The following is a 14,408-nucleotide window of genomic DNA, read 5'->3' as shown; positions in this document are numbered from 1 at the left end:
GGAGAAGGGGGTAAAACTCAGGATCCGAGCCCTCCATCTGTCTGCACGCTGCTTTAATTGATCCGGGAGTCAATCAAAGCCGCCGAAGCTCTTACTCAGCGCAGCTGAACTCAGTGCAAAGCAAGCAAATAAAGGGCAAAAGGGCAGGGTGGGATCCTCCAGCAGCTCTGCCCATCTCGATGAAAGGTCTGGCACGGGTAACAAATCACTCAGCAGATGGGGAAGGCAGGACTCCACGGCATCCCCCCGCTCACCAGCTGATGACAAGGTACACCAAAACCAGGATTACAACGACAAATTCAAATACACCCCTGCACTCAGCCTGATGGGGAGCATCTGAGCACACAGCGAGTGCACAGCACCAGCCTTCAGGGATTAAAAACCTTCAGAAAAGCATCCCAGGAGGGCTGGAGCTGCCGTCCCTGGGGTGGGGGGAGCACAGGTTCCCAGGGCGAGGGCTTTCAGCCTTCTCCTGACAGCCTCTGCTACAGCCACAGCCCTTTACCCTCTCTCCAGCCAGCTCCGGCGGCTGTTCCCCAGGCCAAAAGTAATTAGGAGGAATGGTTTGTAAAGGCGGGCCATCAATAACCCACCTTAAAACGGTGACGCGTGGGAGCCAGGCAGTCCATCACAAGGCAGTGACGGATCGCCCGGCCAGCCGACCACAGAGAGAGGAGTCCTCGGGCACATTAATCATCCCCAATCCCAGGATAACCCCGGAGACCTTGCCAAACATTAGCAACACTTGCCTTCATCCCTGCCCGCTGCTTCTTGCCTTCCCCTTGCTATTTCTCATTGGTAATTTCCACTTTTTCCACTCCCACGGTGCCTCCCCAGCCCTTTAGGCGAGCCAACGATGTGGATACAGACGGGAAGGGTGCCCACAGCCCCATTTCCACACTATTCGGGTGTCCCAGAGCTCACCCTGCAGAAGCTCAGTGCCATGCTGGGACGCTGCCCTCCCCAGAGCCCCCTCCCCAAGCATTCACTGGATGCAGAACTTCAATTAGTTCGGCGCGGCCGCCTTTTGCTCAGCAACATCTGTTTTGCATGGGCGAGGGAAAAGGAGGCAAGTGGTAAACATCATCTTTATTTTAGAAGGAAGACAAACATTAAAAGCCTCTGCACTGCCCTTTCCAAAGCCCTCTGGCTGTCTGATTTCTCTTCAGAAGACAATCCTGTTATTGCAACCAGCTCCGGGGAGCTGTTTTCTTGTGAGTGGTGCACATGCAGAGAAATTACGCTGCTCCTGAAGAGCTCTTACGTGCATCGAGATGCTCCGTCAATGCCCAGCCTGGATGATTAACCCCAGGCTTTGGCTCTCCCATTCAGGCTGAGATGCTCTGTGGAGGCGGCTGCTTTCCCCCTGCTTTGGGGAGCAGAGCGCGAGACAGCTGCTTCCCCGCTCGCTCCTTCCCTCTTTACGGAAAGGTCAGCGCCAGCACTGCCAAAACGGCAGGAGGCTTCCCAGAGACTGCTGAACCCAGCTTGTGACAGGAGGTGGTGTGGGGGGCACAAGGCTGGCTGGCTGGCACAAAGAGAAGGCGTTTTGCCACCTCGTTTTCTAACCAGGAGTGGAAAAACGCAGCTGGATAACAACCTGCCAAGAACGCGTCCCGATTTAAGGGGCTCAAGATGTGGTCAGAAGGGGAAAAAGCATCAGAATGTTGTCTACAAGTGGGTTTTTTGCCTGGATATCTCTGGATCCAAGGTGTTCAGGCAAAAAGCAGCCGTCCACACAGGTTACCTCTGCCCAGGGGTTTGCCAGTCCCCTCCAGCCCCTAACCAGGATGCAACCACGCTCTGTGCAGCCCTACATCAGTGTCCCCATCCCCATGGGGGATGTACCTGGGACAGCCTCAAACCTGGCAACCTCTAGGCAGTGAGGACCCTGATAACTGCAGGTTATTGCAAGAGGAAAGGCTGAGTAAAAAAATAAAATACAAGAGGTCTGTCTGTGCCCTGTGCACAACCACCTCTCCTGGCCCCGGAGCAGTTTGCAGAGTTCCCAACCTCCCAGGGAAGCATCAGGTTTAGAGATTAGTCTGCATCTAATTCCTTCCCGGAGGAAACATGTGGCTCGCTGAAATAAACATCGCATCAGCGGCAGATAGAAGCCTGGATCCTGCAATGTGATTCCTATCGGGTCTAATCTCATTCCTCAGGCACCACGCAGCTCACATGTGCCTCCTTCCCAGCAAAGGATGTCTGCAAACTCCTGCGCGGCTCTGGCTTTGCTTTTCGGTGCGTCCATCCGCACAGAGAAGGCTTTTGGGGAGGCTGCAAGGTGTAAGCAAGGGGCTGGGTCAGGCAGGAGGTGATGGCTGGAGGTGATTTGGCAGGATGTGGGGTGATGGCAAGATCAGGCTTGGTATCTGGATGCTCGGTGCTGTGCTTCTGACACGGGTGCTGGGAACATCTTGTTCCACCACCGCTGGTTAACAAAGATCAGGCAGCATTAGAGGGGATCACTTGGCACAGCGAGCCTTTGAAGCCTGGATTAGTACCCGTGGGTTATCTCCTCTCCGTTCTTCAGGCTGGGATGAGAGGAACAACTGGATCATTAGCAGTGCTCTCTAATTGTGCTGTGATGAAAGTAATCAGTGCCTGGCACCTCCTGAGCACCAGGAGCAGGGGACAGGCTGCTCTGCCAGCTCCGTGCCCCCAGCACAGAGCAGCCCCAAGCAGCCTCTCTGCCCCCAGACCCCGGCACGCCGAGCCACAGCCTGGTGTTATCCCTCTCCTTATTTACTTCTACCTAAAGAGGCAGAGCAGCTCTTCATCTCCATCCCAGGAGGAAGCCTCAAAGGCAAAGAATTTGAGGGAGAAAGCGTTTCTTTTCGTCGTAGCTACATTTGGCACCGACCTCCTCTTTCAGGTGCTCCGGAGATTGATTTCTGCATCAGCCGTCTCTCGCTCGGGTTTCTGGCCCGACAGTGCCGCAGCACCAACTACAGACAGGTTACAGCGGCGCTCGATAGGAAACCCCATTAGGGAGCGGGATGTGACAGCTGCTGCCTTCCTGCTGCCTGCAGCTGCCGCCTGCCACCCGCAGCAGCTCCGGCAGCGGAGCCACGGCGAGATAAAAGTTACAAGGCTCGGAGCAAGGCAGCATCGCCGAGCTCCAAGCTCCAACAGCTGGCGTTGCTGATCCACAGACCTGCCCAGGCAGACAGCAGCTCCTCCTGATCCTCTCCTTTATTTTATTTAAATGGAGAATGGGGTTGTGCACGTCTGTACCTACCCTGGATTTAATCGTATTAATGAGAAGCACGCAGTGGTAGCCCCTGCCAAAAGCTGCAGCGAAACCCAGCATTATTTCGGCTCAGGACCACGCCAGTGACCCCAAGTGAGGTGGGGGCACTGGTGTCTGGCCCCCATCTTCCACCAAAAGCATCCCTCAAAGCAATCACAGACACCCGAACCATACGACGATGCCACATCCACGCCAGCACCCTAAGCACACCCAAAAGCCGAGCCCAGATTTGCCAGACAAATAAACCCATCCCTCGCCAAGCCTTGCCAAACCCCTCCATCCTTGAGCTGGGCGTCCCTGGACTTCGGGAAGGGTGGGAACAGTCCCAAAATAAGGATGGAGGAGCCAGTTTCCCCACTGAAGGATTCCCCGGGCAGAGGGAGGCTCCTGCACGACCGACTCCTGCCCCCTAGCGCTGCTCCAGCCCCGGAGGAGAAGGGAGAAAAATTGGGAGAAATGCCTCGGCTTGAGGAAAAAAACTCCGAGGAGGCCAGGGAGGTCAGGCAGGGGGGCAGAGGTCGGAGTTAGAGGGTCTTTGTGCCGATGTGAAGCGATGCGGGGATGGAGAACAGGGGCTCTGTCTCTGGATGCTGCAGGATGCGACCCCAAGGCAGGGGCTGTCCTGACCCGGGTGCCCTCCCGGGCAGCTCGTTTGATGTGGGGGCAAAATGCGCCTGGAGGAAAGCCAGACAGCAGCCCCCGAGGCAGGACCCCAATTTCTGCTCACCCCCCAAGAGCCCTTACATGGGGCTGGGACCAGGGAGGTCACAGACCCGGAGCAGGGAGGACCCAGCACACTCCTGCCCCTCTTTAATGCCCCCTTTTCATGGGCACAGCTCCAGTTTTGGGGGTTTGTTGGCTGCATCCCCCATCCACCTCCTGTCCTCAAGCCCTACAGACCCCCTCACCTCTCCCCATCCACCCCAAACCCACCCAGACATCCCTACCCCATAACCACGTAAATCCATCAGTCCCTCAGATCACCCAGAGATGCACCGGGGAACTGTGCTCACCGGGACAGGGGGCTGCACCCCTGCACCCCATTAATTCCCCCACGAAGCTCCCAACCCGTGCTCTGGGCTGCTCAGCTCCTTCCCTCATCGCTCCCCATCACTGCCACCTTGGCAGAGCGTTTCTCCGAGTGCTGTCGCCGCGATAAGCAGAATTATTAGGCAAATTTGTTATTGACTGGTTCATATTAGACTACTTTTTTCATACTTTCATGGCAACACCACTAATAAAAATGCACTTTCGGGATTTATGGGTTCGTAAAGCTGCTTTCGTGTACCTCGGGGAATCAGGGGATTAGAGCTGTATTAAACATCTCCAGTGAAAATGCCACTCAGGTGAAAAAGGGGAGGGGAAGGGGGGGGAATTCAAGGGCAAGGAACAAGTGAGAGCAAACCCGGCAAAAAATATGGTTTTAATATATTATCTAAAGAATAAAAAGCCCATAAAAAGTTATCGTCAGGCAGGAGGAATTCATATCATCACCGCTCGTGAATTCTGCCTGGGAACTTCCTCCGTGGATGAGAGTCATTAAGTTAAAGCAAGACGGCAACGTGCAGCCTACCTGGATGGAGAAAGGAAGGAAAGGGGGGGACGTGGGGTCATTAGCAGGAATCCTTCCTCCCTCCACAAAGAAATTAACGCATATCAAAGGCAGGAGCTGTTTCCCGTGCTGCTGGAGGGACTTTGGGGGATCCAGGTTTGGGCTGGGAGAGGGAGCAGAGCGGTGACCTTGCACAGCAGTGACAAACTGCCGCGGGTGTCACCAGGGATTACCCAGAGCTGCAGCCCGTTTGAAGTCGGTGTGACACCTTATCTCGGAAATTTTGTCTCGTACTTGAGATAATTTTGCCAGGGGAAGTTATCCAATTCCAAATATCGCAGACTTGTGGCCAAAAAAAAAAAAAAGTCAAAGTAAAAAAAGAGGAAGTTGTTAAAGCTCTCTTTTTCTCTAAGCAATCACTTACTGAAAAGTCATCAATACTGAGGCATCTTCACAGAGCCTTTGATCCCAGCAAAACTACTCTTTCCACTCCGGTTAAAAAAAATAAAAGAAATTCAGGCCATGCCTCCGTAGGTGATCTAATCATCAATTCCGAGGGGTTAGTCAGGATTTATGCTGATATCAGAGCAGAACCTACAGCGCTCGCTACAAAGTGCTTTAGGATCTGTTACCAGCAGAGCTAAGCCATTAAGTTTCTTTATTTTTCAGCGAGATTTAGCAAAAGTTGCTACTTCTTCAAGCCCTTTTGGGCCTGAATCTACCATCGGTGACACAGCCCATGCGGGCAGGGTCCCTGCCCTGTGCCCACCTTCAGAGCAGGGCCCAGCCCCTGCGTCCTGGTGCTGTGTTTTCTCCTCTTTTTTTTGGCAAAAAGCCTTGGAGGGAAGTTGCCCTCAGCAACCACTCGGTTTACAAACGCCACGCTCTCGAGACATCGGAATCAGGGGTATACATTGCTGTAATTAATCCTCCGGGGGCACTAACGGCATCGGCAGCGCTGCCGGTGTTAAGTCAGCTGCTGCCGAGCAGCCTGTGCTACCCAACCAAACATTTCACACCCTGCAAACATCCCCTGCGATGGGTGCCGCTGAACGGACCATAAATCTGCCCCCACCTCCCTGCACGTGGACGAGCACAGGAGCACGTCCCAAAGCACAGCCCTGTCCTGCACCCCGTTTCAACCAAAATCAGCATTTTCCTTCTCTTTTTCCCCATCCAGGGCAGTCGCAGGCTGCATATCCCCAACACATCCATAATTATATGACAAAAATCACTGCTCCACCACCAGCACAGATGCACCCAGTGGCTGAAGGAGCGTGGTTTTTGTTTGTTTGTTTTTTCCCTACAGAAACACTTCTTTCCCAGACTGATGCTTATCAAGGAACAATCACCCTTTTCCTCAGACACCCCCGGATTTGGGTCCCCGAGGGTGCCAACACCATCATTTCACTGGGATCTTTTCCCAGCCAGCGAGTGTCTCGGCAGCGATCTGAGCACAGCCTGTGTGCACAGCTGGGTGCTCGCAGAGCTTTCCAGAGGTGAGCTGAGGCTCAGCAGGCCCTTTACAGATCCCAGCTGGGTGTCTTCCTTTGCCTTCACCTGCGAGCAGCACTGTCACGGCACTACAAAGGATGTCCTAGCAAGCTGCAGGACGCAGCAGGACCGCCAGCCCCGCTGTGCACTGTGATCTCCCCAAGAGCTGCGGCTCCCCGCATCCCGTGGAGGAGAAGATTCCCTCGTTCTGTCTTTTTGGAGGCAGAGCAAAAACAAAAGACCGTACTGTGCTTAAACCCCACGGTATAATAAGCTCTGTGATGATGAAAAGCGGAAAAAGCAGTAATATATGTGATACCAGGTGAGAAACATCCTGTCTGAGCTCAGTTAATATCACTTATGTGTATGACAGCCCTATCATAGCAGCCACAATAAGATGAACGATAGCAGAGATCAGTAAATATTATCTTCCTCCTGCAGAAAGGGAGCGCGAGTCCCAGAAGCATTTAAGCAGTTTACCGAGCCCCAGAAGAGAAAAACCTGATGCAGGATTAGCAAGAGGAGCTTCCCAGAGCACACCGCTGCATCCAGCTCCTCCGCGCTCCCCCCACCACAAGGCTCGGTTTTACAGCAGGGAAAGAGAGGCTCGAGCAGGGGGCTGCAACAGCCACCTACGCTGCTGCTGTCAAGAAGTATCGTGCTTTTTTTCCCTCATTTATCTGCTCCCCAGCTGCACGTTAAGAAAGTCCTTGCCTGGCCCATCTGCAGGGACCAGATTGTGCAACGGGAGGAGCCTTCCCCCACTGCTTCCAGGAGGGGCAGGATGCTTAAATACCTTAATTAAAGCCGATCCTGAGCTCAAGATCAAGAACTGTCATGCTTAAATACCTGAACTAAAAGCTGATCCTGAGCTCAGGATCAAGAATTGCCTTGTGTTTACGTGCAGTCTTGCCCTGGTGGATTATGATGAAGGAGGACCCAAAATGGTGAAGGCTCCGCGGCACTGTGTGTGGACACACAGCAGTGTGCAAGCTGCAGGTGGTCATCCCCTCGCTTGTGCAGGCACTTTTTGGAGGTCACAGGAAGGGAACGACCATGGCAGATGCACCGGAGCTATGGATTACATTAAGGGAGACTTTGTCAGCTGTTGGAAACAGGGATCTATTTTAATGGCACAGCGCTGTTTTACACGGAGCACCCAGCTCAAACGCGTCAGTTATACATACGCAGACACAAAACACAGTGGATTAAAAATCACTAGGGTATTGATTTTCATGTTCCAGGCCATAAAAGCCTATCTGGAATGGGAATTAATAGCTCCCTGCCCAACTGTGCTGGTGTCAGGTGTGTTACAGTGCACAGGGGAAGGACCGGGTCCTGTCCCCAGCTCTGACCACTGATGGAGACGGTCCAAGACATCAGCCACTGCTCTGGCATGGGGCAGCAATCCCCACGGCTTAATGCTTCTGAAAAAAAAAAAAAAACCACCTTGGATTTGCAAAAACCCTCGTCTGCACGTGGAAACAGGCAGAGAGCTCCCAGGCCTTTCACACGCTGGTGAGAGGCAGGCGAATGCCAAATGCGGCGATAAAAACTGCAATATGCAAATAATTGTCATCAACTATAGGCAATCAGCCGTGCTGCCACAATTCTGCTCAACTTCCAAAATAGTTTTCTCGAGTCTCTCATTTTCTTTCCACAATTACCTTTTCTTCCTGACAATCAGATACTTGCAAACAATCATCCAGAGGACTCAGGAAAGAGCTATGCTAAACACAGGGTTGTAATAGGAGAAATTTCTCGTTAAAATATTACATTGCTTTTCAGGCATGTACAATGCCACTGAGAAATTTTTTAATGCAGCAACACACGCAGCCCAGGATTACAGAGAATCAAATTCTGCTCTCCAGATTACCGTGGTATTGCCAGACAGAGTCCCTCCATGTCTCTGTTCTGGTTTATAGCCCAATTACCCTGGTAATACCTTTTCTCTGGACACACATTTAACTGTTTCTGAAGCCTTCAAGTCGTACAGTGCTGCGATTAGGTAAAGGCAATTCTATTTCGGGACTTTGGTAGCGACGTGCATTTTAAGTACAAGTCTTAAATGTTTTCTCACCAGATGGAGTTTGCTTGCATTGCCAGGTAGGAGGGTTTTGCTGAGCATTATTTTAACTAACATCGAGCCTATTTGAGTCCCTTGCTGCTGTAAAACATTCTGCAGTTCCCATGCATCCCCCTCCTGCCTGCCTCGGTGGCAGGACCCAGCTGGGCACCGTAACCCTGCCCCAAGCACAGCTGCAAACGCGCTGACCAAGCATCCCTGGCACACAACAGCAGCCACTTTGCTTGGGAGATGCATTTTCCTGCTGTTTTCCCTTTTTTTTTTTTTTCCTAAGCAGGCCAGTGAACAAGACCTGTGATTAAATGCCAATAGGGGAAATGAAAGCCTTTGTGGGTGTTAAACCTCCGTCACTGTTCATAAAACCAGGGAGTCGGAGTTATTTGCCACTGGGGGGTAAGTACAGAGGAAGGAGAGCCGGGCAGACCCAGGCGACAGCACACTGAAGATAAAGACGATGGAAACTCTGACTGTCTCCAGTGACTGGCAGGGAACTTCCCCGAGCTTTTCAGAAGAGAGGACTTCTGCCTCCGGGAGCTCCCTTTGTCAGCCTCCCAGGCAGGAGGGGAGGCTCTGCTGGTTTCTTCTGGATTAAAAGGGCTGCTATTGCCTCCTGGAGGTGCCTGAACAACTGTGCTTAGACACAGCCTCCCTCTGCCACACATCTTCCCCCTGCCTCTGCTTCAAAAGGGAGGGAGAGGGCAGGATGCTGATGTTCACCGAGCGGGGACTCTGCCTCCCTTTCGGAGGATGGCTGCCCACTGGTAGCTCCTGCTGGAGCCCAGCCTTTTTCCTACATAAACCGTTCTGCCTGGTTTCAGTTACACTTCCCAAACCCTTTCATGCTTTCTGGGAGGATAACACTAAAACTGAAGCAGCCCCAAGATTTCAAACCTTTGCCCCAGGATTTCAGCGTGGCACACAAATGTGAGGGGGCAGCCAGCACCCTGCAGAAAGCCATCCCAGGGACTTGAGCCCAAAGCATCCTTCAGGCACCGAGCAGAGCTCATCCCCATCCTACCACCAGGCTCCCAAGAACCGCCCGATAAAGCCACAGCTCCACCACCACGTGCTGCTTCAACCGAGCGCTCCTCCAAATGCTGACAGATTGATGGAGCTGGAAAGGAGAGGGGTAGGAGCACCCGGAATACATCATCGAGATATTAATACAAGAGATGTCGTAGTGATAACTTTGTCATTATTTCCACGTTATCGTAATTTCACGTAAACTTCTCCTCACCAACACTGCTCCTGCCTGCCTCTACACTTGTTCTGAGCTGGATCTGCCCCCCAGCGATGCTAATAATGGCTTCCGGATCATTTTTATTCATTTTGTGTGTTTCTCTCACAGTACTTCATGTGACTTATGTATCCCCTGAAGCTCATATTTCTATTTGAATTGCAGGGCAAGTAGTGGGTTTTAACATTCTGACTGCACACGCATTCTCCTCTCCCTCAAAATGAAAGATCATTTGAACTTTGAATTGCATTAGCATGACATTTTTCTACTAAATTACCCTGGCTGCACTCAGTCTGAAGAGAAAACCCCCTTTTTAACTTTGTGTAGGTTATGTGAACATCTAAACACCGGAGGCAATGCACATGGGAGAGAAGAGGACGGGAAAGGCCTGCAGCACCGCTTGGCATCCTCACCCCAGGAGAGGCAAAGGCCGTCTGCGAGTCCTCCAGGTCTGAGCCAGGGTTTCCCAGACCCCTTCCCAGGACAGACTGGGAGCACTGAGGTCTGAACATCACTCACCAGCAACCCTGCTGCCAGCACAGCTGGGATGGATTCATTTTCACTCTCCAGGAGGAAAAGACTGGCTTCTGCAGGCCACCCACCCCTTGCACATTCCTCCTGGCCACTGCAGAATTACCAATGTAAGCACCACCAATATTTTGAGTCTCTTTTTAAAGCCCACTACATGAGCAGCATCTCTGGTAGTTAAAAAAAAATAAATCCCTGCTCTCCCTGGGTTGCAGGATGCCAGATCCCACTCAGACCTCTGCATACACAGGAACAAGGATGGGATCTGACCCCCAGAGTAAGCTCCAGTCATTTTTAAGACAACCTCGTGCTATCAACAGGTGAGTGATGTTTTAGGCCTGCAGAGACGCTCCTGCTGCCTGTGCTACCTCAGCTCACAGCCAGATTTATCCCCCACCCACCAGTGGTTTTTGATGGAGTGATTCGCACATTTGCCTACCTCAGCTTGCACTGAGACCCTTTTTCACACCCAGCCGGGCTCCTCACAGGGTGAAGCTCCTGGCTCTGCAGACCTCTGCCTCTCCCATTTACAGGCAATGCATTTCCATCTGAAGAGGAATTTAAAAACTATTAGTCAGGGAACATAGCAGATAGTAACTATAGCAATGCATCACTCACAGCATGGTAATTACACACCACCGGGTTGCCTGTAAAAGCTGGTCTACCTGGCAGAAAATGGCAGTAATCAGCCTATTGGCAGCAGACAATACAGCATCATTTGTAATTCTTATGGCTGCATGTTCTTCGTTTCACAGGGGCTGGATGCTAATCAATGAGTTGCCATGGTTACCCGACATCCACGGCCATCAATACACAATGAGATGCAAGGAAATTAGAGGGGCTTTCAGGCACCACTGCTGGGGGGACCCGACTGGCCACAGCCTCCCCCCGACACCATGCCAGGGGTTGGAAGCTCGGTGCTGGGGCAGATGGTCTGAGCTCTGCTCCTGGCTTCCCCTCGGTGACCGAAGTGACACAGCAGCAAGAAGCCAACTTTTTGTTCTGAACAAAGCCACCCTCCAGCTCCAGGCATTGAAGAGGGTCCCTAGGAGAGGATGAGGGTGGCAGAGCCAAAGCATCGCCATGGAAAGACAAGGGGTGTCCCCTAAAAGGGAGCAAGGAGCAGCCTCCATCCTGCAACCTGAGGCTGGAAAATGGAGAAACAGGGACTAAGTGACATGGCCAATGTCCCACGAGGAATCGGGAGCAGCAGGCAGCACAGCCTGCCGCTACTGAATGCCAGACCACAGGCTTGGCCAAAGTCAGGAGTAAAACCTGCCCCAGCTTCAGAGGTGTTTCATCCGAGGCAGGCTCGAGTTCCCAGGAATAGCAAGGCTTTTTGCTAATAACCTAATTACTTTAATATGCAGCAGCATTAAAAAAAGCAAATGACATTTGAAGTTTGCGAAATGCAAGTCGAGCTCTGAATCAATTCCTTCGACTGTTCTTATTAAAGTAATTAAATCACCTGTTGCGTGCTGGAATCTCCTGGGAAACCAGGAGAGCTTTTTCTCTTGGGGGGCTCACAGAGGGGACCTGCTGTGGGCACCCAGCACCCAAATGCTGGCTCAGGGTGCTGCTGGCCACAGGGCTGGTGGTCCCGAGCCACACACACGAGCACCAGGGAGCCCCCTGCTCCCTGGTGCTTGTGTGCCACGTGCCGCTGAAGGGCCATCCAAGCTTTTTGAAGAAAGCCTCTCGATAGCAGCGAGCCTTTTCTGAAGGCACCGAAGGATTATCGCACGCGGCGCCGCCTTTGTGTTTGTGCACAGCCACACAAAGGGGACGCCGAGCCTCGGATGCTCATTTCGTTTTGTCTCCGTTCCCTCTCTGCTCCAATGCGCAGGCACATCCACGGCGACTTAAAAGAAATGTCCAGGGGGGTTTCACAGGCCGGGCACGCTGAGTTTCATGGATGAAATGAGATGAGCAGGGCAGCAACAGCACCGAGGGGCAGGCTGCCTGCTGATTACAGGAGGACATGGGCCTTAGGCCCAGTAGGCCCTGGCCCAGCACTGGGAGAGCACAGAAAACATCCTGAGCAGATTGTAGGAGAAAAGAGACACCACGTGTGCCATCGTCTCTGAACTAATACGAAGGACAAGCTCCAAGGAGCTGCTTGCCATGGGTTGACACAAGCAAAGTGCTGCTTTACAAACACCAGGCCCAAACCACGCACATGCAAAATGCATGAGCTCCGGCTATTAGCAGCGCTGCTCTCAGGTGGCTCTCAGCAGGCCCCCTGGCACAGAAGGAGGTTTGTTGATGTGCAATAATACACACGGTAAACACATTTTAGCATGCATGAGAAGCAGGACCACGAGCTCTCAAGGAGAGGACCGGGACGGACAGAGGGGAGCTGACCAGGCTGCCCTCAGAGCCCCCCTGTGCCCACCAAGGGCCTCCCTTTCCTCTGGCTAAAATAAAGCCTTTCCCAGCTGCTCAGGGTTTCAAAAGGGATTTTTCTTCACTCTCTCACAGCGTTTGCTATAGGTACACAGCTCCCAGATCCCCAAAACTCTACAAAAAAGAGCAAAATGGGACAGCCAGCACCAACATTCAGACCTCAGCACATACCTGCTCTCGTTTGCTCACCCCAAAGCCAATTCCCTCTCTGCACAGGAGCATCTTGGCTTTTTCTCCGGGTCCTGAAGCATTTCCCTCATGGGGGCTGTGTCCTTGAAGACCCCTGCAGGGCTCCCCTGTCCCACCCCCCAGTTATCCCCCACCTGGAAAGGGCACAGCCCCTCCCGCAGCTGGGGGCAAACAACTTCTTCCTTGCCTTTTTTTTTAGTTGTTAATTTTTGAGAGTGAGATTATTAAAAAAAAAAAAAAAAAAAAGAAAGAAAAAACTGGCAGTAGGGACGCTTCCAAACAGCACCAGCATCCTCTTGTGGGCACGGCGAGTCCTGCAGCAGGAGCTGGGGCTGCCTGCAGGGAACCAGCCCGGATCAGACAGGGAAGGTTTGGGCAGGGAAAGGCAGTGCCCTCAGCTCCAGGTGTAAAAATAAAACTAATAAGCATAAAGCTACAGAGCTAACCATTCACAGGATGACTACATCATGAACCATCCGCAGGATGACTACATCATGCTCAGCTCGCAGATGTGATGCAATTAACCGGGAATTACACGTGAGAGACCTTGCATTAAAAGGGCTTCACCTGACAAAATCACCTGGTGACTAAGCAATTACAGCAGCTTTCTGACAAGATCCCACCCTCCCTGTTGCACTGCCTCGGCTGAGCACTGATTTAAGTCACTGCACACAGATAAGGCAGGCGATCTTGTCAGGAATCCCATTTTTCCCCCTGGTGTCTGCTGCTCAGGCACAGCCGTGATGTTATCTCCCAGCACGGACCACTGAAACCACCGCAGCCTGCTCCGGGCTAGCCGAGGACTTACTCAGAGCACTGCCTTTCATTTGCCTCCTCTTATTAAGCACAGCATAGACACAGCAAGAAATGGCCCACAAGCACATTAAGGACTCTGTAGATGAGAAGGGGGGTTGCCAAAACCATCCAAACCCAAGAACTGGGCCAAAGCCAGCAGCATAATCCCCTCATTTCACAGCGGGCACAGCATTGCTAAATCCCACTCCCTCTCCAGCCAAATTCTGCCTGTTCCCACCTCCACAGCCCCACATCATGATCTTCTCAGCTTTGGCTTCCTAATTCTGCTCTTTAAGAAAGACAGACACTCCAAGAGGACACGGATTGCTGTACAGTGAGCCATCGTTGGAGGTTTTAAGGAGAAGGATCAGGTCAGGGAGGAAGCCCAGACCTGGAGCTGCAGGAGCCCCAGCAGTGCCATCACAACCCTTCCTTACAACCTGTTGGGCCTCGAGACTGGTATTTGGGCAAAGTTATCTTCAGCGGCTGTGCAAAGCCTGCCTCCCCAGCCAGGCTTAGCTTAAATCAAGGTAAAACTGGTTTAAACTACTCTGGAGGAAAGAGAGAGAAGAATAGCTGCTTCGGGTCTTGTTCTGATTTAGTGAAACCACTTTATATTTGTGTTTATGCAGGGCTTGCCTCAATAAATCCCTGGATTACTGCCTGCGTTTATAAGTGATTTAAGTTGGTTTAAAGGATTCTAGCTTGCGATAGTGTAGCCAAATTGGTAATTCACACCAGGGCAAAATAAATAAGCAAATGGCAGAGAAGGGCTCTTAGACCAGGCTGACACTGATTTCCTGTGCACTGCCTCCTGCTCCTCCCTGTTTCTCACGCACAGCCGTGCTGAATCCCCCAAACCATC

The 14,408-nt window shown here is 52.2% G+C and overlaps 1 long non-coding RNA gene across 5 annotated transcripts; it reads right to left on the bottom strand.

Moving 5' to 3' along the window:
* Positions 1–945: 945 nt before the first annotated feature.
* On the bottom strand, positions 946–13,168 carry LOC137845191 (uncharacterized). Of its 5 annotated transcripts, none has more exons than XR_011090122.1 (3): positions 12,731–13,165; positions 10,593–10,701; positions 946–2,537 (listed from the first exon to the last, which is right to left on the bottom strand). It is a non-coding gene; the product is annotated as an uncharacterized lncRNA (long non-coding RNA). The 5 variants fall into 5 exon arrangements; XR_011090120.1 differs by lacking the exon at positions 946–2,537 and adding an exon at positions 4,664–4,829 and having other exon boundaries at positions 12,731–13,162; XR_011090121.1 differs by lacking the exon at positions 946–2,537 and adding an exon at positions 7,415–7,729 and having other exon boundaries at positions 12,731–13,164.
* Positions 13,169–14,408: the final 1,240 nt, after the last annotated feature.

The sequence above is a fragment of the Anas acuta genome, chromosome 27, assembly GCF_963932015.1.
Source record: "Anas acuta chromosome 27, bAnaAcu1.1, whole genome shotgun sequence".
Lineage (NCBI taxonomy): Eukaryota > Metazoa > Chordata > Aves > Anseriformes > Anatidae > Anas > Anas acuta.
The sequence above is the reverse complement of the archived record's forward strand: the minus strand, read 5'-3'. Positions and strand labels throughout refer to the sequence as shown.